Genomic DNA, 23,785 nt, shown 5'->3' with positions numbered 1-23,785 from the left:
TACAGGTCTCTCATCCACACATAATTGGACAGATTTCTTTTTTAGCAACTGACCTTTATGGAGTGTGTCCAACACATTCGGCTTAGTTCTTCGAATAGAAATAGAGCTTTCTTTCCTATACTTGTATTGAACTCCTTATTGTAAGTTATGCAGTTAAATATGATGTGAACTCATAAAATATGAGTGCAGAAAAGAGAAAGTGGTTGTTCCCAGGAAAGCTAAGTTGAATGCTTTGGATGCTCTCCATAAAAATGAGTTATTTCAAGGTAACAAGTACAACTGATTCCTGCTACACAGCAACTTGACTGGCAGAGCATATAGACTTGTGGCAACTCAACTAGAGAGTAACCTACTAGCCTTGGTTTTCACCCCCCACCAGCTTCAGAGTGGTGGGTCTAGTGACTCCAAGGAGTTTAAGACATTTTTCATCTCAGTTCAACAAGATTTTCCTGGGCTCCCCTGGGTGCTGGCAATTTAGGATGAGCTTCCAGTGTTTGCCATCTTTCTCCCCACTACACATGCACACATCTAAGCAGACGGTAGTGATCACCAAGGGGGGTTCCCCCCAGTTGCGTAAGAGCTCTCAAGGGCAGAGTTAAACAGACACTGCACGCTGGGCCCTGGGCACAGCAAGAGGAGTTGTGCCAAACCTACACCCTGGGGGCTTAGAGCCCAGTGCTGGGCATCAGTGAGTCTTGAATGAGCTTTTTCTCCAGGAACCAGTGTCCACCCCCGCCTCAGGCTCCCTGCCCATGCACAAGGCTGCCAGCCCATCTGTGTCCTTGAGAACATGCTGGGCTCCTGACCCAGGCAGCAGCTGGTCCACTACCTGCAGCCCCCAACCCGGCACCTGTCCAACTCTGAGACAGTGAGGACAGAGAACTGGAATCTGTGCTGGGAAGGAATGTGGAACTCATCCAGGGCATGGAATGTGCATCTCACTCAACCTGGAGCCAGAAAAAGCCCTGATTTTCAGCAAATTCGGCTCTCTACCAGCTCTGCAGAAGGAGGCAGGCACTAAGTTTCAGTTTCCTTATCTGTGAAAGAGGCATAATAAATGTCTACCTCATAGAGCTATTGTAAGTACTGAATAAGAGAGATGCCATTAGAACTCTTTTGATCGGAAATGACAGACATTCATTGAATTCTGGCTTAAGGGGGAAAAATGAGATGGTGTATATTGGTTCAAGGTGTAATTGAAAAGTTTAAGAGTCCATCTAACCTGAGAAACTAGGTTCTCAAATGACATCATCAGAAATCTTTCCATGTCTCTGTCTGCCTCTCCCTCTCAGTTTCTCTGTGTCTTTGTCTCTCTGTTTGTCTCTCCATCTCTCTCTCTCTCTTCTACTGTCCTCCAAAACAACCTTTATTTTCAGACAAACTTTCCCTTAAAGCAACCCTAGGCTTATTTTCACCAGCAAAAAGATAGTGTTTCTTTACCAGTAGTCTTTTATATACATATATATGTAGTGATTTTTATTTTTTTCCATTATAGCTGGTTTACAGTGTTCTGTCAATTTTCTGTTGTACAGCATGGTGACCCAGTTACACATACATGTATACATTCTTTTTTCTCACATCATCATGCTCCGTCATAAGTGACTACTACCAGTAGTCTTAAGATTGGCTTTAATTGGGCTTTGCTTGGCATACTTTAGGTTAAATGTCTACTCCTCAACCAATCACTGTGGCCAGGGAGGTACCATATTCCCACTGGCCAAGCTTAAGTAGATGTGTCTGTGTTTGAAACCCCAATTCCAGGTTGGCTCAACCCCACACAGTTAACAAGGACTGGTTATGAAGAAAGAGGTATCCAATAGAAAAATCAGGATGCTATTATACTGGACATGTCAAAATAATAGATATCGATAAATATGTATAGGAAGTCTGTTAAATTTCAACAAATGGGGTTATTTGCCATCCTTATCAACATCATCATCATTATCAGTCATCACTATTAACATCACTGTCATCCCTGTCATCCTCACAGGCACATAATAAATCCTACTTGTGTTCCTATGAGCCACTGCTCCCGTGTATCTTCTTCTACAACAACCCTATACCTAGAATAGGGCTCTTTGCACTCAGATAGGGTCTCTGAGAGCTCAAGGCTCCTCTGTTTGCCTGATCCCCTGAAAGTGTCCAGCCTCTGTCCTCATCCTTTTTCTGTGTTCTGAGATAGATAGGTGTGGTCACTGCTCTCACCCCAGCATCAGACCCCAGCCTCTACTCTCCTCATATCCTCATAGCTGAAGCCCCCTGACCACCACTCTACAGACTCAATTCTTCACAAAATCAAGAAGTTTGACAGAATTCCAGCCCCATCCTCTAAAGCACATCACACACAGTACCACAGTCCTGCCCATGACATTAGGACTTGTTTTCAGCAGTGGAATTTATCCTTGGCCCTATAGGCTCTCTGCATTGGAATTTATTCTGAGTCCTAGCTGGCTATCTGTATTGGATGAATACATCAGCAAACTTTTGGTTGCAAATAACGGAAAACCTCACTCAAAATGACTTTTAAAAATAAAAGGAGGAGACTTCCTGTCATGACTCAACAGTAACAAACCCAACTAGCATCCATGAGGACATGGTTTGATCCCTGGCCTTGCTCAGTGGATTACGGATCCAGCATTGCCATGAGCTGTGGTGTAGGTTGAAGTGAACCTGGAGGTGAAACCAAAGTTTGCCTATATTCCCAGGGACAGCCTGCCCTCTCTTTTCACTTAAACTCTCTTTTGGAGTTGGGAGACAAATAGTTTAAATTCTTTATCCTGAGTCTGGGTAAGGAATAAATTGAGTTTCTTTGTACTCCACTTGCTATTTTTCTGTAAGCTTGAAATGATTTCCAAATAAAACAAACAAACCAAAAACCCGATAGGACATGGCCCCCATGTTTCTTACCCCCAGGTGAGATTCATATAATCTTGATATTTGCTTTATCTTTGCCACAGAAATGATAGGAAAAGGGGAAAATCGACAAAGTTGTTCAGAATACAACTAAACAACTGGGAGTACTGGTCTGGGAAGGAACTTCTGAGCTTTAGTTGGCTAGATGTACATAAAGGAACAAAATAATCAAAGCCTTCCAGACAAAGATTAAGGGAGGGAACCAAAAAAATAAACACCTCCAAAGTGGAGCCAAATGTTACTTTATCAGGAGCACGTCTCCTGTCTAACTACCCCAAAGATTCATACAGGATGTGGGTTGATGAAAAGAGACTGACTTGTTTTCTCCCTTTCCCAATGGAAGTGTTTATAGCAATTATACTGTGCTTGCCTCATCATTTAGGTTGAGGGGAGGAGCATATAACTTGTCTGTTTAGTTCCCTGGTCTTTAGATCGAGAGGAATGGCACTCCAGGAACTGTACCAAGACACTGCAGCTGAGGAGCCTTGTCTACACCTGAACCTGATTTAGAAGACATGATCCTAAACTTGAGTCTCTGCCTGACAACACAGTAGATTTGGGGGGAAGTACTAGCATGAGTGAATGTATTTTACACATGGGAAAAACGCAAACTTCTGATTAGAAAGAGGACCATGGTTGTTTTAAAACATGGCCCCCAAACTCCTTGATGTTCCTCCCATTGAGAGGTTGCATCTGTGCCCATTCCCCTTGAATCAAGGTCAGGCATAGAGATGGGTTGACCCATGGAGTTTGATAGAAGTGACACTATTTGACTTCTGAGGCTAGATTAGAAATGGCCATGCATGCAGCACTATTCACAATAGCCAAGACATGGAAATAACGTAAATGTCCATCAACAGATGAATGGATTAAGAAGATGTAGTAAATACACACAATGGAATACTACTCAGCCATAAAAAACAACAAAACAATGCCATTTGTAGCAACTTGGATGGAACTAGAGACTCTCATACTAAGTAAGTCAGAAAGAGAAAGACAAACACCATATGATATTACTTATATCTGGAATCTAATATATGGCACAAATGAACCTATCTACAGAAAAGAAAAACTCATGGAGTTGGAGAACAGACTTGTGGTTACCAAGGGGTAGGAGGAGGGAGTGGGATGGATTGGGATTTTTGTGGTTAGTAGATGCAAACTATTGCATTGGGAGTGGATAAGCACTGTGATCCTGCTGTATAGCTCAGGGAACTATATCTAGTCACTTGTGATGGAACATGATGGAGGATAATGTAAGAAAAAGAATACATAGATATATAGATAGATGATATATATATATATATATATATATATATATATATATATATATATGACTGAGTCACTTTGCTGTATAGCAGAAATTGACAGAACATTGTAAATCAACCATAATAGAAAAAATGAAAATCTTAAAAAAAAAAAAAAAGAAAGAAAGAAAGAAAAGAAAAGAAACAGCCATGCAGCTTCTGCCTAGTTCTCTTGAGATGCTCACTTTTGGAATCCAGACAAGAGGAAGGCTGACCAGCCTGTGGCAAAGTCAAGAGGAAAGATATCCCTCAGTTCTCAATCCCAACTGAGCCCCCAAATGACCATCGACACCAACTTGCCAGCCATGTGAGTGAGCTGTCTCGAGGGTGACATCACCAGCTCCAGTCAAGTGTCCCCCATTGATGCCACATGGAGACGAGACCAGCCTTCCCCACAAAGCCTGCCCAGATTGCAGATTAGTGACCTAAGTAGATGATCATTTCTTATCAAACCACTGTCTTGAAGTGGTGTATTGTGAAGCAAAAGTAACTGGATCACCATGCAAATGGATGCAAAGGCACTTCAAAAGAGAATGATTTTGATATCAAGTATTGAGATACTCTTGGGAAAATTTTTTTAAACCATGAATATTTGTTCAGAAATGAGTCTCTTGGAGTTCCCGTCGTGGCGCAGTGGTTAACGAATCCGACTAGGAACCATGAGGTTGCAGGTTCGGTCCCTGCCCTTGCTCAGTGGGTTAAGGATCCGGCGTTGCCGTGAGCTGTGGTGTAGGTTGCAGACGCGGCTCTGATCCCGCGTTGCTGTGGCTCTGGCGTAGGCCGGTGGCTACAGCTCCGATTTTACCCCTAGCCTGGGAACCTCCATATGCCGCGGGAGCGGCCCAAGAAATAGCAACAACAACAACAACAACAAAAAAAAAAAAAAAAAAAAAAAGAAATGAGTCTCTTGATAAATGTGCTACAAAAATCAAATGAAAAATAAAGAATGTTGTAATGAACTGTCCAATTTTACTGAAAAAAATAAACTTCAGTAGTTGATGCAATTCTCACCTGTCCTTAAAATCAACACGGAGTTTTAATTACCACCTTTGTTAATTACATGCTATCATTAATCTTATTATTTTTAAACTCTTGGCAAAGTCCAAATCAAATCTGTTAGCCTGCATATATTACAAAAATGGTTCCCTACTTGAAGTCATTTTTATGGAGTGGGATATTTTTCTCCTGGTCCCCAATTATTCTTAGAAAATCAGATCTTCTTGGGAGTTTCCATTCAGTGACGAACCTGACTAATATCCATGATGACATGGGTTCAATTCCTGGCCTTGCTCAGTGCGTTGCCATGAGCTGTGGTGTAGGTCACAGATGCAGCTCAGATCTGGCATTGCTGTGGCGGTGGTGTGGGCCGGCAGCTGTGGTTCTGGTTCAACCCCTAGTCTGGGAACCTCCATATGTCATGTGTGTGGTCCTAAAAAGACATGGAAAAAAAAAAAAAAGAAAGAAAGGAAGAAAAGATCCTCTTCGATGTGCCTTGACCATGTCATGCTATTGTTGTATCCTTTGGCTGCCAGACTTGCTTCTTCCTTAGCACCAGAACGAGAGGATGTTTCCCAATCTTCCAGGATACCCTCCCAAGGCCAGCCTGCCCATCCTACAGCATATGTCCAGCCCTGCTTCACATCCACTGAGAAAGGGCATCAGGGACACCACAGCCCCACCATGCCCTGCGCTACCTCAGTACCCTGCCTCCGACTCAGCTTTTCCATTTATCTGAACCTCCCTGGTCTTTCATCTTTCTTCACCCTCTTCTCTGTGCTGTCCTCGGCTCTCCTCTTCATTGCAGATGTATACTTGGATTTTACCATCCTCTTCCAGGAAATAACCCAGACCTGTTCCAGCCAGTCCCCAGTGCCAGTTCACAATGCTGACATTTCTGCCAGATTGGCCTGATTTTTCACCAAGACAAATCAGTAGTAGTTAACCACACATTCTCAAGGAAAACTGAGGTTGACAAACTTCACACTGCCTTGGGGCTGGGTCTTGGGGCAGGAAGCTTGTGGATGGGACTTCACATTAGAAAATTCCAGCAAGGCATCTCGAGGGGGTGGCAATCACCGAAATAATTACCAGCCATACTAAAGGGGGACATTGGAGAAAACAGCGAGAACTTCATTGCAGGCCGTGTGTCACCCTGATCACGTCTATCTCTGGGGGTCGCACGTTTTCGGGCAGAGCCCAAGGCATACACCAGAAAACGCTGTCCTGTGGAGGAGATTGCTAGAGTAACCCATCTTGCAGAACAACGCTGAAGATTGGTCTTCCATGATTATTTTGTAAAAGACTTTCTAGTGTACAAGACACAACTGTGCCCAACTGTATATAGCTGCCAATTAGTTTCCTTGGTTTTTACTTTGTCTTTTGCTATCTGTGTTATGACTCAGTGTGGATTTGTGTTTATATAAATTTTATTTGTATGATTTCATGTTATTACTATTTTTTTTTTTTTTGTCTTTTCTAGGGCCACTCATACGGAGGTTCCCAGGCTAGGGGTCTAATCAGAGCTGTATCCCCAGGCGTACATCACAGCCACAGCAACGCAGGATCTGAGCCGCATCTGCAATCTATATACCACAGCTCACGGCAACGCCAGATTCTTAACCCACTGAGCAAGGCCAGGGATTGAACCCACAACCTCATGGTTCCTAGTCAGATTCGTTAACTACTGAGCCATGACAGGAACTCCTGTGTGATTTCATGTTAAACCTCAAATAAATGCTTCCTTATGCGATTGTTAAAAAAAAGAAAAAAAGAAAATTCCAAATCTAGTCCAACCTTCTTTCATCAAACTTCAGGGGCCCAGAACCCATATATAGGGGTTAGAATTCTTTTTCTTTTTGGATTTTGATTTTTCCATTATAGTTGATTTACAGTGTTCTGTCAGCTTCTACTGTACAGCAAAGTGACCCAGTCATATATATATATTCTTTTTCTCACATTATTCTTTATGTTGAAAGTATCAGAACACCCAACTCCAATTGGTTTAAACAATAAAGGAAAGGTGTTGCCTCATATAAACTGAAAAGGGCAGAGGTTGGCCTAGCTCAGGTCAGGCTTGACTCAGACTCTCAAACGATGGCACCAAGAATCCAATTTCATTCTAGCTCTCCTCACTACAACAGTAGATGCATCCTAAAGCTGGCTCCTCTCTTGTCATAGGATATCTGCCAGTATCTCCAAAGATTACTAAAGTCCTCTCACCAACAGCTCAATACAAGTCTCAGAAATAAGTCTTTATGTTAATTCAGCTCCATCAGAGAGACCATTATCTTCCCCCAACATTCTCCCTGCACTTCCAACACACACATGTGTACACACACACACACACCCTGAAAAGTATAAAGGGATGTAAAGAAAAAAATGAACACTCATACCATCTTAGCGTATGTTTTTTTCAGCATTTAAAATATCTGTATGTCTATATATCTATATTACTAGAGAGAGAGATTATATGTATTATATATATATACATATTTGTATACAACAAAAATGTTATATATAGTTTATACCTAACAAAACATTTACTCTATGCACTCATTTTGAACTTTTCCCCATGTTAATTAATATTCTTTTATAATATAATTTCTAATGGTACCACCTAATTCTGTCTCCTGTATCAGGGACCAAGTACCTGTTTATACATATCATTGAGTTTTCACAAGGACCCTGCCACACAGGCATCTTTGTTTCCATTTTGCAGTTAGGGAAACTGAAGCTTGGAGAGCCCATCATCTCTGGTCCCTGAGACTGGATAAACACTCACAAAGGACTTGCCTCTCAGTTGCCCCAGAGAGATACGAATAATGGTGTCCTTAGTCCCTGGATGCCACCCATAAACAATGAGCCAGGCTCTGCTTATCTGCTATTCTCTCTGTTAGGACTATGCCTCCCACCTAGTCATTAGAACCCTCTCTACCCCCAACCAGGCAGTGCCAGAGAAGTTGCTGACCCTGATCAGCTGGACTGCTTGTCTACTGCTACAATAAGCAGCTTGGTGGAGAGATAAATGGATGTGATTATTAGCTCAAATGAGGTTTAGGGATTATCTCTGGATTTTCTCTATCCTTGTGGCAGACACAATGGCCAAGGGAGGGACTGTGATTTCAGAAGCCAGGGGAGGGGATCTTTGTGACTTGAATTGTACCAAAGCTTGAGAGTCAAATGGGTTTGGGTTGGGAGCCAAGCTCTATGACCTTGGACAAGTCAAGATCTCTCTGAGCCTATTTCTCTGTACAAAGAAGTGGAGACATGCTCAGAATGTTCTTTCCCATCAGAAAAAGATCACTGTCAAAATTTGAAGGATTTTGTGTACAATTCTATAAAGTTCTACATGAGTTACTGTGAAGCATCTCATCTCCTATTGTGACTTCTCAGCAACATCTTAAAAGAGCAACTGAATTACTATTCAAAACAACAACAATAATAATAGCAGCCATGGAGTTCCCTTTGTGGCGCAGCAGAAACGAATATTGACTGGTATCCATGAGGATGTGGATTCCATCCCTGGCCTCACTCAGTGGGCTAAGGATCTGGCATTGCCATGAGCTATGGTATAGGCCACAGATGTGGCTCAGATCTGGTGTTGCTGTGGCTGTGGTGTAGGTTGGCATCTGTAGCTCCTATTCGACCCCTAGCCTGGGAACTTCCATAGCCCTAAAATGCAAAAAAAAAAAAAAACCAACCAACCAAAAAAAAAAAAAAAAAAAAAAAACAGACAGCATTTACTGAGCTCTTTTTTCTTATTTATTTATTTTGTCTTTTTAAAAATTTTTATTTACTTTTATTTTAGGGCCACACCTGCAGCATATGGAGGTTTTCAGGGTTCGAACTGAAGCTGTAGCTGACAGCCTACACCACAGCCACAGCAACACCAGATCTGAGCCACATCTGTGACCTGCACCATAGCTCATGACAATGTGGATCCTTAACCCACCAAGGCCAGGGATGGAACCTGCGTCTTCATGGATATTAGATTCATTTCCACTGAGCCACAATGGGAACTCCCTGAGCTCTTTTTATATGCAGGCACTTGACAGGCATATTACCATTTAATCCTCTCAATAATCTTAAAAAAAAAAAAAAAAAACAGATTCGATTCTATTCTCACCTTATGTATGAGGAAATTTGGTTTCATGTGGCTTGCCCAATGTCACAAATTTGGTAAGGGGTTAGACCAAGCCTAGAATATAAGTACTATTCCACAAAAGCAATATATATATATATATATATATATATATATATATTTTTGTTTTTTGTCTTTTTAGGCCCACACCAGCAGCATATGGAGGTTCCCAGGCTAGGAGTCTAATCAGAACTATAGCCGCCGGCCTACACCACAGCCACAGCAATTCGGGATCCGAGCCACGCCACGTCTGCGACCTACACCACAGCTCATGAAATATGGGACCCTTAACCCACTGAGTGAGGCCAGGGGTTGAACCTGCATCCTCATGAATACTAGTCGGGTTCGTTAACCACTGAGCCACGATGGGAACTCCCCCAAAACCAATATTTAAAGCTTCTGCTAAATTCCTTACTTGCATGTGCCGTGAATCATGTGGAATATCTTTTTTTTTTTTTTTTTTGTCTTTTCGTCTTTTCTATGGCCGCACCCTTGGCATATGGAGGTTCCCAGGCTAGGGGTCCAATTGGAGCTGTAGCCACCAGCCTACACCAGAGCCACAGCAATGTGGGATCCGAGCCCTGTCTGCAACCCACACCACAGCTCACGGCAACGCCGGATCCTTAACCCACTGAGTGAGGCCAGGGATCGAACCTGCAACCTCATGGTTCCTAGTCGGATTCGCTAACCACTGAGCCATGATGGGAACTCCAATCATGTGGAATATCTTGATATGGACTTGAACTGGCTTCATTTGACCCCTAGCCTGGGAACTTCCATAGCCCATAAATTCCACAGTAATTTTTATGCAACCTGATTGTACTGTTTTATGAGCATTTACCATTCTTGCTTCTCTGAGTCGTTGTTTCTTTACCTGTAAACTGGAGGTGATAACATTTCCCTTCAAGTGGCTGTTTAGAATTGAGTAAGGTAAAATAAGTGTTCAAGAAATAACATTTTTCCTTCTTTTCTCCCTCAACAATTAGTACAAATTGATTTGTTGGAATAATGACAGCTAGGATCTTAAGAACATCAATAAAAACAGGAAAACAAGTCATGTGTGAAATTGATAATGGTGGAATTTTTCAACCTACCTAGTCAGTGTGTCACACTGTGCCACAACTTTTGAGATGCTCTGCACCACACAGACGTAAGAAGTGGATGGCCTGGAAAATAGAGCGGAGAAGGTATCATTCTCATTGAGTCAACCAACATTCATTGAGCCACTTTTCCCAGCTCTGTGGGTTCAGAGAGAAACACAGCTGACTTGTTCTCATGGAGATTACATTCTGATGAGAGAAACTGAAAACAAATAAATGTCTCAAAGAGTAAGAAGTGTTTTCAAAAACGAAACAAGGTAATCAAATAGAGTGTAACTTATGATGAGAAGGGGCTATTTCAGAGAATGTAGACAGATACAACTTCCCAGAGAAGACGTTTGTACAAAGGCCTGAATGCTGAGAAGTAAGCAACAATGAAAAGAGCCGAGACCCTGAGCTGTGAATGAGAGGTGCACATGAGGAATGAAAAGACACTGTGTGGCTGGTGTGGAGGAAGCAAGAAGGTGAGAGGTGGAGCAATAGGATCTGAAAGATAGCTGGGACAGACCATGAGAAATTTTAAAGGCCTTGAGAGGAACTTAGTGTTTTATTCTGAGTTCAGTAGGAAGATTTATTAGAGGGATAGGAGGCTAATAACTTTATCTGTTTCATATTTTTATTTATTTTTATTTATTTTTTATGTTTTTGTCTTCTTAGGGCCACACCTGAAGCATATGGAGGTTAGCAGGCTAGGGGTCAAATCAGATCTGTAGCAGCCCACCTACACCACAGCCACAGCAATGCGGGATCCAAGCTGTGTCTTCGACCTACGCCCAGCTCATGGCAATGCTGGATCCTTAACCCACTGAGCAAGGCCAGGGATCAAAACTGGGTCCTCACGGATACACATCAGATTTGTTTCTGCTGAGTTAGGACAGGAACTCCTGTTTCATATTTTTAAAAGCCACATAGGGCCCAAACAAATACGAATACTTGATTTATGACAAAGATAGCATGCAGAACAGTGCAAGGGAAATTGGTCTTTCTTTCAATAAATGGTGCTGTATCAATAGGGTAGCCATATGGTCAAATAAAATTAATCTTAACCCCTACTTCACACCACACATTAAAATCAATTCTATGTGAATCGTAAATTTGAAGAAAAAGGTAAAATAATAAAGATTCTAAACGACAACAAGGAGAATGTTTTCATGACCTTGAATAGATAAAAATTTCTTAAACAGAAGACAAAAAGCACTAACTGTACAGGAAAAATTGATAAATTGAACTGCACTAAATTTAGCAACTTTTGTTTTTCAAAAGACACCATCAAGAGAGCAAAAGAGAAAACCACAGACTAGGAGAAGACAGTAACAATATATCTAGTCTCAAAGGATTCCTATCCAGAATATATAAAGGATTCCAGTACATCAATAAGAAAACAACAGATATGACAGTAGAAAAATTGGCAAAAGACATGAGCAAGCACTTCACAAAAGAAGTTTTCTAAATAATTATTAAACATGTAGATAAGTACTTCACTAGCCATCAGGTAAATTCCAATTAAAAGAACTACATGCACAGAATGGCTAAAAGTAAAAACAGATTACAATGCCAAGTATTGGTAAGGATATGGAGCAATGAGAACTCTCATACACAGCTTCTAAGAGTATAAACTGGTATCCCTGCTTTGGAGAACTGTTTGGAAATATCTACTACTAAAGTTGAGTATATGTACACCTCACACATTTGTTTCATTCATGGGACAATAAAAACGCTTACATATATATATATATAACAAAAGATTTTATATATAAAAACTCTTACATATATATATATATGCACAAAAGATTTATACAAAGTTTGAAGGCAAAAATTCATCAACAAATTGAGATATAGTCATAGAGTAGAATAATAGAGCGATGAAAAGCAACCCATTGCTGACAAAGGCAGCATGAATGAATCTCACAAACACAATACTGAGGAAATGAGGCCAAACAAAAAATACATTCTGTATGGTTCCATAAGTCAGCAACACTAATTTAGTGTCAGAGGTAAGAACTGTGGAAGAATAAGGTGATAATAACTCTTCTTTGAGGAAGAGTAAGGTGATAATAACTCGGGTGTCATGAAGGGGACATGCAGTGTTCCGTTTCATTCTCTGGGCACTGGCTGCACAGGTGTGATCACTTTGTGGTAATTAATCAAACTTGTTTTCACGATTTGCATTCTTTTCTGTATGGGGTATTCCTTTAATTCCTTAAATTATAGTTGATTTACAGTGTTATGTACATTTCTTCTGTACAGCAAAGTGACCCAGACATACACACACACACACACACACATACATACACACACATACATATATACCATATACATACACATATATATATATATATATATACACATTCTTTTCCTCATATTATCCTCCATCATACTCTATCACAAGAGATTGGATATAGTTCCCTGCACTATACAGTAAGACCTCATTGCTTATCCATTCTAAATACAGCTGTTTGCATCTACTAACTCCACATGGGATATATGTTTTAAAAATCACTTGGGGGGGCAAGAATGGAAACCAGGGACACCAGTTAAGAAGCTGTTGTAGTAGTCAGCTGAAGATGAGGATGATGTATACAAGATGGGATGTAGAGGAGAGGGAAAGAAGTAGACTAATTTAAGATATATTTTGGTGGAAGAGCTTAAATGATTTGCTGATGGATGGGATACTGAAGGAAAGGAAGAATTCGACAGCGGACCAAGCAGCTGGGCAGATGTGGAACCAGTGGTCCAGATGAGGAAGACCAGGAAAGGAGCCAGCACCATTTAGACACCTTCATATGTTACCTCATTTCCCACCCATCCCCAGCAACATTCCTTTTTATCTCAATTTAACAGAAGAGGAAACTGAAGCTCTCAGAGATTAAATTATTTGTCCAGGCTTATACAGGTCTGGGAGGAAGCAGAGTGGGAAAATCTGTACCTGGGAGGCAGCCATGTACAGAGTTGGCGCCTACAGACCCAGGTCAAACAGCCAGGGTTTGAAGCCTACCTCTGACAGGGTGCAACCTTGGGCAAGTCTCTTGATGTCTTTTTTCTTTATGTGTAAAGTAGAGATGAGGCACACCTCATAGGATTAATATATGTCAAAGGCTTTAAAGGGGCCTGATAAAAGTCAATTGTCTGTAAGTTAGCCATTATCAGGGTCCATGTGGACTTCCCAGAAGGGTGGAGAAACAGAAGGTAGATTTAATTCTGGAGCCAAGACTGAGTTTCATTAACATGGTGATTGGCCTTTTAAAACACTGAAACAAAAAATGGCATGTAATATTATTGCCACATAATAGAGACCATTGAGACCAAAATCCAGGAGCCAAAAGACCTAAAGTGCAGAGGAAATCCTGGCTTGGCTGGGTGTTGGCCGCCTAGGTGCCAAGATGATTTTCTGTATGTTGGAGAGGAAAACTGTTGCAATTTTTCAGCAGCCATTATGGATAACTAAATTCCAGCCTCCTCAAAGTGCTCAGAGGTAAGGGCCATGGGTTTTTAATTTTCCAGAGTCAGTAGTTCAAAGAATTCTGCGCTCTTAATTAAATGATGCTTCTCTCAAACCTCTCTTACTTAAATGATTACAGCAGCCTCTAAACTGATTCCTCCAATTTCTTCCTCTTCAACAAATGCTTAGTGAGCGCCTACATTGTACCATGGTCTCTGCTAGGTTCTAGGAACAATAAGAACAAGCCCAAATGTATGGACTCCTCATGGAAGTTCACGACCACATCACTCCAGAGTGATATTTTTGTTAGTAGAAAGCACTTTACATACTGTAAAGGACGGACCCAGTGTTGCTACTGTGAGATGATCAAGGTGATGATGCCAGTTGTTAAAGCAGAGCTCTTGCCTTTCAATGGCTCTCCATTGCCTGTAGGATAAAAGCATACAGTGAAGTCCAAACTGAATTCCACACTCATTTCCCATCTCTCATCCCTTTTGCCAGGTTTACTTTCCATTTCTATCGAAGCACAACCAGTCCCCTGGTTTCCATACCTTCGAAGGTATGGAAAGGATCTCGAATATTCCATTTCCTCTGTCTGAAACACTCTACCTCAGTCTGCCTGGAAACTCCCATTTAATCCTTCAAGATCCAGTTTCGACTCTGTAACTCCTCCCCACAGACAGTGTTCATCCCTCTGCCTCACCGTCTACGTGAGCATTTCTCAAATGGGATGAAGATATAAAAGAATGACCTAAGAATCACCTTAAAATCCTAGGTCCATCCCTACTCACCAGACACTCGGATTCAGTAGATCTGGGGGTGCATAATGATTGAGAACTCCAGCTTCAAGTCAAACAAACTCAGGTCAAGTCCCAGCTCAGCTCTTTACCGGCCTTATGACCTTGGCCAAGTTACTTAACCTCCCAAAATCTCTGTTAGCTCTGCAAAATGGGGATAGACATAGGCAGGAATGATAAGTTGAGACATCATGTGTAAAATACTTAGGACAGTACCTGATACCTGGAAAGGGCTGAACAAATTGAAATTGTTATTGAGAAGAATTCTATTCTGACCCTAGCAGTCTATCCATTTCTTTTCCAACCTACCCATCCCCAGCTTGAGAACCACTGCTGGACTATTTATAAAATTGTATTATGATCTATTGTTTCTGTGCCGTGTCTCTTACTAATGTTAAATCCAGGAGGGCATGGGCCATGTCTTAGTTCTAGATCCTCAGCACACAATACAGTACTGGGAATAGCATCACCACATAGACTGTGTGATCTTGGTCAAGTTAGTCTTGCTCTTTTAGCCTCAGATCTTTTCAATGTTGGAGAGAATAATATCTATCAGATAAGGTTGTTATGAATATCCAATGAGATTATGAATGTGAAAGTGCTTTTTATGATGTGGAAAGTGAGTTGCTATGGTGAAAGGGGACTGTGACTCGGACCTGTCATCTCACAGTCACACATCTATAACCCTCCACCTTCTCTTCTTCCCCAGCCCATGGAATATAAATGTGACCTTCTTTCCTTAAACATTCTCGTTAATTTATACCTAATAGAAGATTGCATGATGACATGCACAATAGCTCAAACCATTCCAGGAAGAAGGGGACTACAGATTCATTGGTGTGAGGTTAGTGCTCCTCAGAATGCTAACTACTGAGAATACTGCAGGGAATTAGACATTCACAACCTTTGCCCTAGTAAAGTCTCAGTCCCATTTGAGGGAAAGCCAATGATAGGCAAGAAAACATATAAATAAAATTTTTTTTGTTGTTGCATTTTTAGGGCTGAACCCGAGGCATATGGAAGTTCCCAGACTAGGGGTCCAGTCAGAGCTGCAGCTGTCAGCCTACACCACAGCCACAGCTACACCAGATCCAAGGCATATCTGTAACCTACACTGCAGCTTGCGGGAATGCAGGATCCTTAACCCACTGAGCTAGGCGAGGGATCAAACCCGCATCCTCATGGATACTACTTGGGTTCTTAACCCAAGAGCCACAATGGGAATTCTTGACCTCTCTCACATGTACATTCACTCAGCAGATATAATTCAATTCTATTATATGTCAGTCACCATGCTAGAAGATGGAAATACAGAGAAAAATAAAATATGCAACCACTTTTTATGAGCCTGGTAACAGAGAATATAGATACATAAGTAATTACAATACAATGTGACAAGAAGCCTTGTAGAGAGATGTAGAGGCTGGGGGATCTTAGAGAAGAGAATGGTTGTGCCTTAGGGATTAGTTAATATTCTTTGAGAATGAGGACATTTTAAATTGAAGATAAAGTACAAGTAGTAAAGGGAAGAACATTCCAGACAAAGGGAGCAGCAGGTGCTAAGGCACTGGGGTAAACCTGTTCCAAAAGAGTGGATATCTGCCCTCGTGGGAACAAGCTGAAGAGGAGACGCTGAGTCTTCCTGGCAAAGGGTCTTAAATGCCACAACGAAGAGCTTGCATTGTATTATAGGTACACGATACATATGGAAGGTTTAGAATGCTCCCTCTCAGGAATGGTGGGTGAAGGACTAGAGTGAGGGGCTGTAGGCAGCTGAATCAGTGAGTGGAGTTTGCAACAGAGAGGGTACAAGATCTGCATTTGGTCGTTAGTCACAGAAATGGAGAGATAGATATTTCCAAGGCAGGATGTCCTTTGTTCCCTAAGTAACAGGACCCCATTTGTCCCCGAACTTCACGGCAGACACGACTGTATGGGGAACTCCCACATGCCTCCCTCTTGTTTTCAGACACCTCTGCTGGCGCCCTCTCTCGTCCCCGTCGCCAGCCCCCGCCTCCTTTCTCTGGAAGCTTGGGTCTCCCTGGGAGCGGGTCTGCCCTTGGGGGAGGCCTCTCGGCTCTGTGCCCGGCAGCTCGGCTGACATTCGGGGCGGACGGAAGAGGGGTTCAGTGCCCCCAGCGTGCACATGTGCTAGTCGGGGCAGGAAGGAGCGCCTCCGCGGAGGAGTCCAGGAAGAGGGGGAGGGAGAGGCGCTCCAGAAGCTCGGTCCCGGGCACCCTGGTCGGCCGCGGAGGAGCTGCAGCCTCCAACAGGTTCGTAGAACGCGCGCGCGCTCTCTGTTGCTGAGCCACCACCTCCTCCGCTGGAGAAGGTTCGCCGGAAAGACCCCAGCCATAGGCCCCGCGCTGCGGGGCTCCCAGAGGGCGGTTTCCTCCGCCTGCCTGCCTTCTCCCGGTAGCGCTCAGCTGCCGCCGGCTCTTCCGGGGCGAGGCGGAGGGCGCCTCGGGCTCCTTCTCGCTTCAGCACCACCTCAGGGACAGCTCCCGCTCCCGCGGGGGTACTCCCCCCGGGTGAGCCCTTCCACGGGCGGACAGCCGCCGCCCCGCCAGCTCCTCTCCTGCTTTGGTTCGGGTTCGGTACCACCGCCGCGGAGGCCGGTCCCTCGCCCCCACGGGCTCCGCTCCCCGCGTCAGCACCGTGGCGGCGGGCAGCTCTCGGCGGGCGCCAGCTTCCTGGCGAGCAGGGAACAAAGACCAGGAACTGGGGCCTCCCGCGTTTCTTGGGAGTGGATGGTGGCACTGATGGGGGAATTTCGGCTACCCCAGAGCGGTGTCAGGGGCGACCTGGGAAGGGGGGCCTAGTCACAATCGCTCATCACCATCTTGGCTCTGTAGTTCGCCAAGGCCTGGCCATGCAATGGCGGGTCCCGGCTGGAAGTGGGAAAGAGGGTGGGAGGGAAAACAGCACAAAAGGGTCCCGGGCCACAGTTGGGCAGCCTGGGCCTAGGCTGGGAAGAAGGAGCGCGCCACCCCCTTTTTCCTCCAAACCCCCACCTCCACCCTAGCTCAGGACCACGGACTTCCTTCAGAGAGCCTAACTAGCACAGGTGCTTGAGGCCGGCTGCTGCAGTCACTGACTCTGGCTGTCCCCGGAACATCCCTAGAAAGTGTGAGGCTGAGTTTCCGTGGGGGGAGGGGGCCGAGAAACCGCGGGGAAGCCTCACGAAGCTGGCGGCTACACGCTCCCCCTCCCTCCTCCCCAGGGTTCCGCCCCCACCTCCAGAGAGACGCCTGCAAGGAAGGAAGGGGGAAGAGGGGACCTGAGCAGCAGGTTGTGAACAGGGCTTGGTTCTGGGAGGTTGCAAGTAGCAAGAAAAGAGGTGGAGAATCTCGGAGGTTCCCAAACAGGAAAGCCAGTTCAGCAGCAGGAGACCAAATGTGAAAGAGGAAACCTTTTCTCTGCTAGCGAAAGCTGGGAGGGCCCTTGACTCACGTGATCCTCTCCCTCACCGGGGAGAGTCTCCTGGGGAGAAGGGAAGACTTAGCTTGGGGGCAGAGGTGATTTGCCCAAGGTCACTCAGCAGTTTAGCAGCAGAATTGAGCCTAAACCCCGGGCTCTGCAAATCCTGGGCCTGTTGTGTAAGATTCATAGAGAAGTCTTAAAATTCCAGATGCTGGGAGAAGGGCAGAGTAGTTTCAGTTCTGAGTCCTAGTCTCAGCTCTGTCACACTGTCACCTGATCTTGGGAGAGTGACCTTTGGAGAAGACAATGGGTTAATAGTACCCATTTATAGTGAGGATTTAACGAAATACCTATATGAGATTAGGGCAATCCCTGGCACATAGTAAGTGCTCCAAAAAAAGGTAGCTACCATTCCTGCTAGTATTCCCTCTGTAAACATGTGCTGAGGACTCTTAATGCACTGGCTGTGAACTGGGGAGACGGAGAAATATGCCAAGAAGGCCACAGACCAGCACAGGAAGCAGAAAACAATTGCAATGTGATATGATTTGTGATGTAATCAAGGAGAGTATATAAGGCTGTGGGATCTCAGAAGCAGGAGTGATGAACTGTGGGAAAAGAGGAGGAAAAGTACCTTGGACAGATGGAACCATGTGTGAAGGTCCAGAAGTATGAAATCACAGCCACCAGGGTGATATCTGTGTGCCAGAGGCTCCTCGGTATGGGGACTGTGAAATGAGAGTGGAGAAAAAGGCTGGTGTCAGTCTCCAAAGGGCTTTTTGTGATGAAATATTTCAAACATAGTTTTTAAAATAGAAAGAATAGTATAATAAACCCCCACATACCCATCATCCAGCTTCAACAGTTGGCCAATTTTGTTTCATCTCTACCCACACCCACTCTCATCACACATACACATGCACACACAGGGAGGGAGGGAGAGAAACTTATTTTGAAGCAAACCCAAGATATATCATTTCATGCAGAAGTATGTTAAATATCAATAACGATTTCTGCCATTCAAATGCGGTTCCACTTTGGAAGTCATTAACTCAAATCATGACTTTCTCTCCTCAGTGTGTTCTGAACATTCTTATCCTTAGCAGAAAGTTTTGGTAAGCCACATACATTAGAGTAACTGTTTCAGGAAAAGTAAGGGGTATATCAACCCGCAACAGATTCTTCCAAGCCAGAATGATCTCCACTACCTACGCTGTGCCCAGAGGCCATGACTGTTGGCAAGGTTGATCAAAAGAAAAATAAAAGAGTGAGAGCTTTCCGTTGAAAGTAATCTGAATCATAAGCTCATAAAGATAGAAGACTTGAAATGGAAATCATTGATTTAAAAATCAAGCCCAACAGCCACATGAGGCAAGGATCAGAGACAGAGAGGAATTTATCCAAATTTCCACAAGGCTGAGACCAGAGCCAAGACCTTTGAATTCATGATCAAGAGTTCTATTCAGTTCACCATTTTGCTTAGAAGATTAAGCCTTAGAGTTCCCCAGCTCGTACATTTGGGATGCTATTTCCTTCCCCATCTCAAAGAAGCTTGAAGGAAGAGGTGGAAATGAACAAGAAAGGTCCCTCCTGATTCTCAAGAGGATGAAAATGTATGGAAGTTGGTCTCTCAGGTACCTTGACAAATTTCCCTTCTATATCCTTTTGGAGAAGGTTGAGGATGGTGGTACTTATATTCTGGCTGATGCACATTAGCAATGACCCTGCATTCAGACACTCGGACCTTATTTCTGTGCCTTTTTTGTCCATCCTGCTCGCTTTAACCAGATGCATGTGAAGCCTCTCTTTTCCAATTTGCCCTGAGTTTGGCTGCACATCCCTGTAGGCAACAGACCACCATTCCTTTGAGGTCTTAAATGAGGAGTGTTTGGCCCAGGAGGCCCTGGCAGGACTCAGAGCTCTTGTGCCTTCCTGGAGCATGATGTCTCTCCTGTTACTGATAAAATGTGACAGCCGTGATGACTGTGTGTGCGTGCTCCCATTGGGTCCTGAGCACCTCTAAGCCAGCATTTTTGCTTTTCAGGATGTCCCCAGGTATTGTCCTTGTGAGGGCAATACCTCACAAGTTTCCTTGAGTCTTAGGTAGACAAATTAAAATGTATGTAAGAAGTTCTAATCATCCCTGATGAAGAGAAGTCAGCCGAGAACAGTCAATAAAATTGCCTTATTTCTGGGAGTATGATTGCAGGTAAGACATAGGAAGATGATAAAGATAGTGAATTTCAGCTTGTGAAATTATCCCAGCTTTTAGCCTGAGATGAGACCAATTTAGATATAACATATTATATTATCTGAGCCTAGCTGAATTGTAGCATCACAAAGGGCCTTGGTGAGCATCTACCTTCCTTCAACATGGACTCATCGAATGGTTATTGTGTGTCAGGCACTGTTCCAGGTGCTGAACAAGACACCCCAGATCCCTGCTCTCATGGGGCTTATAGACTTCAGGTAGACACAGTCATTAACAACAATGAAAAGGTACATATGAAAACATTTAAATAAACAAACAATAGGGGAGGTGTGTCTGCAATGGTGACATGGAACTGAGGCTCAAATAATGAAAAGTCAGTTTGTAAGAATGTGAAGCAGGGCGTTGCATGCAGGGAAAATAGCTCTGGCAGAGGCCCTACTGAGAGCCTAGACTGTCTGGGATAAAAAAGAGGCCTCTGTGGCTGGAGTAGAGTGAGCAAAGGGGGAGAGTAGCAGCAAATGAGGGCAAGAATGAGGCAGGGACCAGACTGTGCAGAGCCTTCTAAATGCAATCAGTTGTCACTGGACGGGTTAAGCAGAGAGGCATGATAAAAACTGGTTTTACTTTTAAAAGCTGTCTCTGGTTGCTGCATAGAGAATGGATGATATTGGGATGCTGAACTGGGCAAGAAGGGGCAGAGAAGTTGAGTTGCAGCCTCCCTGCTACTGAAGTGCTCAGGATGCAGCAGAGAAGACAATGCAAAAACAAACAAACAAAAAATACAACAATAGTCTATGAGAAGGGCTGCTTTGAGAAGGGATGTGCAAGGCATTGTGGGAATAAAGAAACAGAAGAATTCATTCAGCCTGAGAGGCATCAGGGAAGGCGTCCTATTAGTGGACAATGGCTGTTGAATTATATCTAGAAAAGGAGAGCAGTAGAGTCAGTGCCCAGGAGAGAGAGGCAACAGAGCAGCAGTGGAGTTCATGGAGTGGGTGCCGGCTTGCCTGGGTCCAAATCCCAGCCCTGCCATTTAGCAGCTGTGTGCACTTAAGCAAGTTACCTACCTCTCTGTGTCTCTGTGGTCTCATCTTTAAAATGGAGATGATGAGAATCACAACACTAATTCCAAGAGCCTTCTGTGAGGATTAAACAAGTCAAAATTTGTGAAGCATTTAGACTATGTCTGGCACTTAGAAAGTGACAATAGAGTGGCGGTTAAATTAAAATGGAGCAAAGAGGGGGTGGGAGAGCAGAAAGCACATGCTGGAAAAGATTGAATAGAGCCTAACACTGAAGGGCCTTGAAGATCAGGCCAGAGATGCTCATCTTGCTCTATATGCAACAATGGGTCATTGAAGGCTTTTAAGCAGGGGGGTTAGGAATGAAGAAGATAAAACCCGAAGGCCCAGAGAGGGAAGACAACCTATCCCCAGTCACACTGCCAGTTACTGGACATTGTTATCTGTCTCCCCTACTGATCCAATATTATAGGAGGGCAAGGGCAATATATATTTTGTCGTCCCCCCCCCCCCCCATTGTAGCCTCAGGATTAGAAGAATGCCTAGGATATTCTCAGGAAATATTTTTGGATACATTGCTGAATCAATGACCACCCAGGGCAGGGAAAGTCAGAATCCTTGAATCTTCGAGAAGGTCAGTGCATTTTTGGACAGCGGAGAAATTGCTCTCAGGAAAATAGAACAAACTCCGGGGGATGTTGACTTGGGGACAGAGAGCTCTTCCAAATCTTAGCTTCTCCTGTGACACAGACACTGCCACCCACACTCCCCCAGGCGCCCCCTCCAGTGGCAGCAAGCATTGCTACATAGGGTTCAGAAGTTAATCTTGGTAAAGTGCCTGGAAGATGAGAATCGCTCCCCAGACATTCAGCGTGGTAATTGCCAGTGAGGAGAAAATGTATCTCTCCATTGGCAAGAGGCAGGACTTTGTGTTCCACAAAACCCAGCCATTAGAATTCCTGTCTCTGTCTCATCAGGAAGCTGTGACAGCCAGGCAGGCAAGTAGGGTCTTACAGTTCAAGCAGCAGATGGCAAAAGATTCAGAGGCACTCAGATCCAGCTCTTATGTTGCTGACCACCTACTCCAAGCAGGGAATGGGGCCAGGTGCTTCTTCAAACTGGAGAGAACTCCAGCCCTAGCACTTCTGAGTTGCGTGCTCTTGGGCAAGTCCCACCATTTCTCTGAGCTTCAAGTTCATCTGCTATAAAATGGGGATAACAGTGCCAGCCCACCTAGGTCATTTTGCTTTTTATTCTGACCATGTGTTACCTCTTCTCACAAATGTGGAAACTGAAGTTTCAGGGTACAGCTCATTGATTTGTCAATGCTCACTGAGGACTTATGATGGGCCAATTACTCTGCAGGAACTGGAAAGACAATGAAGACTAAGACAAATAAGACACAATCCAAGCTCTAGCAAAGCTTGTGTTCTAGTGAGGAGACAGGAAACAAGCGAGTGAACAAATTCCACCAAGTTATCTAAGTTCTAGGAAGGAAATAAAAGAGGGGGTGTGCTAAGGAGGGCAGGGGCTGCGGGGAGACTTGAAAGAAGACACACTGAAGCCGACACCTGGACGGGGAAAAGCAGCTGGCCATGAAACAAGTGTCCAGGCAACAAGTGCAAAGGTCCTGAGGTAGGAATAAACCTGATAAGGTCATGGGACAGAAACCTAGTGAGCAATGGAGGACGGTAGACAGGAGGGCAGAGAGGTTGACCAGGACCAGAGCAGGCAGGTCCAAGCAGAGGGGTGGCAGAATTTAAATTCCAAGTCACTTCTCGCCATCACCCCACTGGTAAAGGACCTAATGTGGCAAATCCCACGTCAGAGTGATCCCTGGACCACCCTCAGGCCCACAGTCCCTGCTGCCATCCCCAGAGCAGGTCAGCCAAAGGGCAAGCAAAGGGATGGATTCCCCTGCTGGGAAATAAATCCATCAGCTGGCTGGCTGCCGGGTGGGCACCCCAGTGCCTCACAGGCAGCATCCTAATGCCATGAGGCAGGAGGGGGAGGGAGGAGACACAGGGCCAGCCCGAGCTGAAGTGACTGGGTAGGAGAGGCACCTGCCTCAGGTGCCAAATGTAAGGAGATGCTAAAAAAAGAGAAAAAAAAAACCCTCAAGTCATGAAGACAAAAAACATTATGTGCAATACTTTTAAATAAAATTAATGCAAAAAAATCCATGATGAATCAAATACAAAACATTTTCAAATAAAGGCAGGATTCCAAAAGAGTCAGGTTGAGGGGTGAGTCATTTGTGTGCAGACTCCAATCCTGATCCTAAGATGTTCACTCAACTGCCAGGACACTTCCTGGGCCAGGGCTTTGTTCCCACTGGGAGCCAGCATCCAGAGCTGATCTGTTAATGACGAACCCAAAGAAGCAGTTCCCAGCAGGGGCCTCAGAGATCACTGCACTGCTTCAGTTGCAGA

At 44.1% G+C, this 23,785-nt stretch overlaps 1 protein-coding gene across 7 annotated transcripts in view; it reads right to left on the bottom strand.

Moving 5' to 3' along the window:
• THOC3 (THO complex subunit 3) overlaps nt 1-23,785 on the bottom strand; it is a 291,571-nt gene that overhangs the window by 120,435 nt on the left and 147,351 nt on the right. For 2 of the 7 annotated variants that reach the window (XR_014838023.1, XR_014838027.1), the window contains 4 exons: nt 18,754-18,847; nt 14,691-14,840; nt 14,229-14,325; nt 10,455-10,526 (listed from right to left, as the gene is read on the bottom strand). The gene's annotated coding sequence lies outside the window, so the exon portion shown is untranslated. Of the gene's footprint in view, nt 1-5,169; nt 6,444-9,805; nt 10,527-14,228; nt 14,326-14,690; nt 14,841-18,753; nt 18,848-23,785 lie in introns of those variants that run through there. The other 5 variants (XR_014838022.1, XR_014838028.1, XR_014838033.1 and 2 more) reach the window with 5 other exon arrangements.

Source organism: Sus scrofa, chromosome 2 (assembly GCF_054392235.1).
Source record: "Sus scrofa isolate SSC_HxYL_T2T_F1_AM1 chromosome 2, Sscrofa_HxYL_maternal_Yorkshire_Landrace_v2.0, whole genome shotgun sequence".
Lineage (NCBI taxonomy): Eukaryota > Metazoa > Chordata > Mammalia > Artiodactyla > Suidae > Sus > Sus scrofa.
The sequence above is the reverse complement of the archived record's forward strand: the minus strand, read 5'-3'. Positions and strand labels throughout refer to the sequence as shown.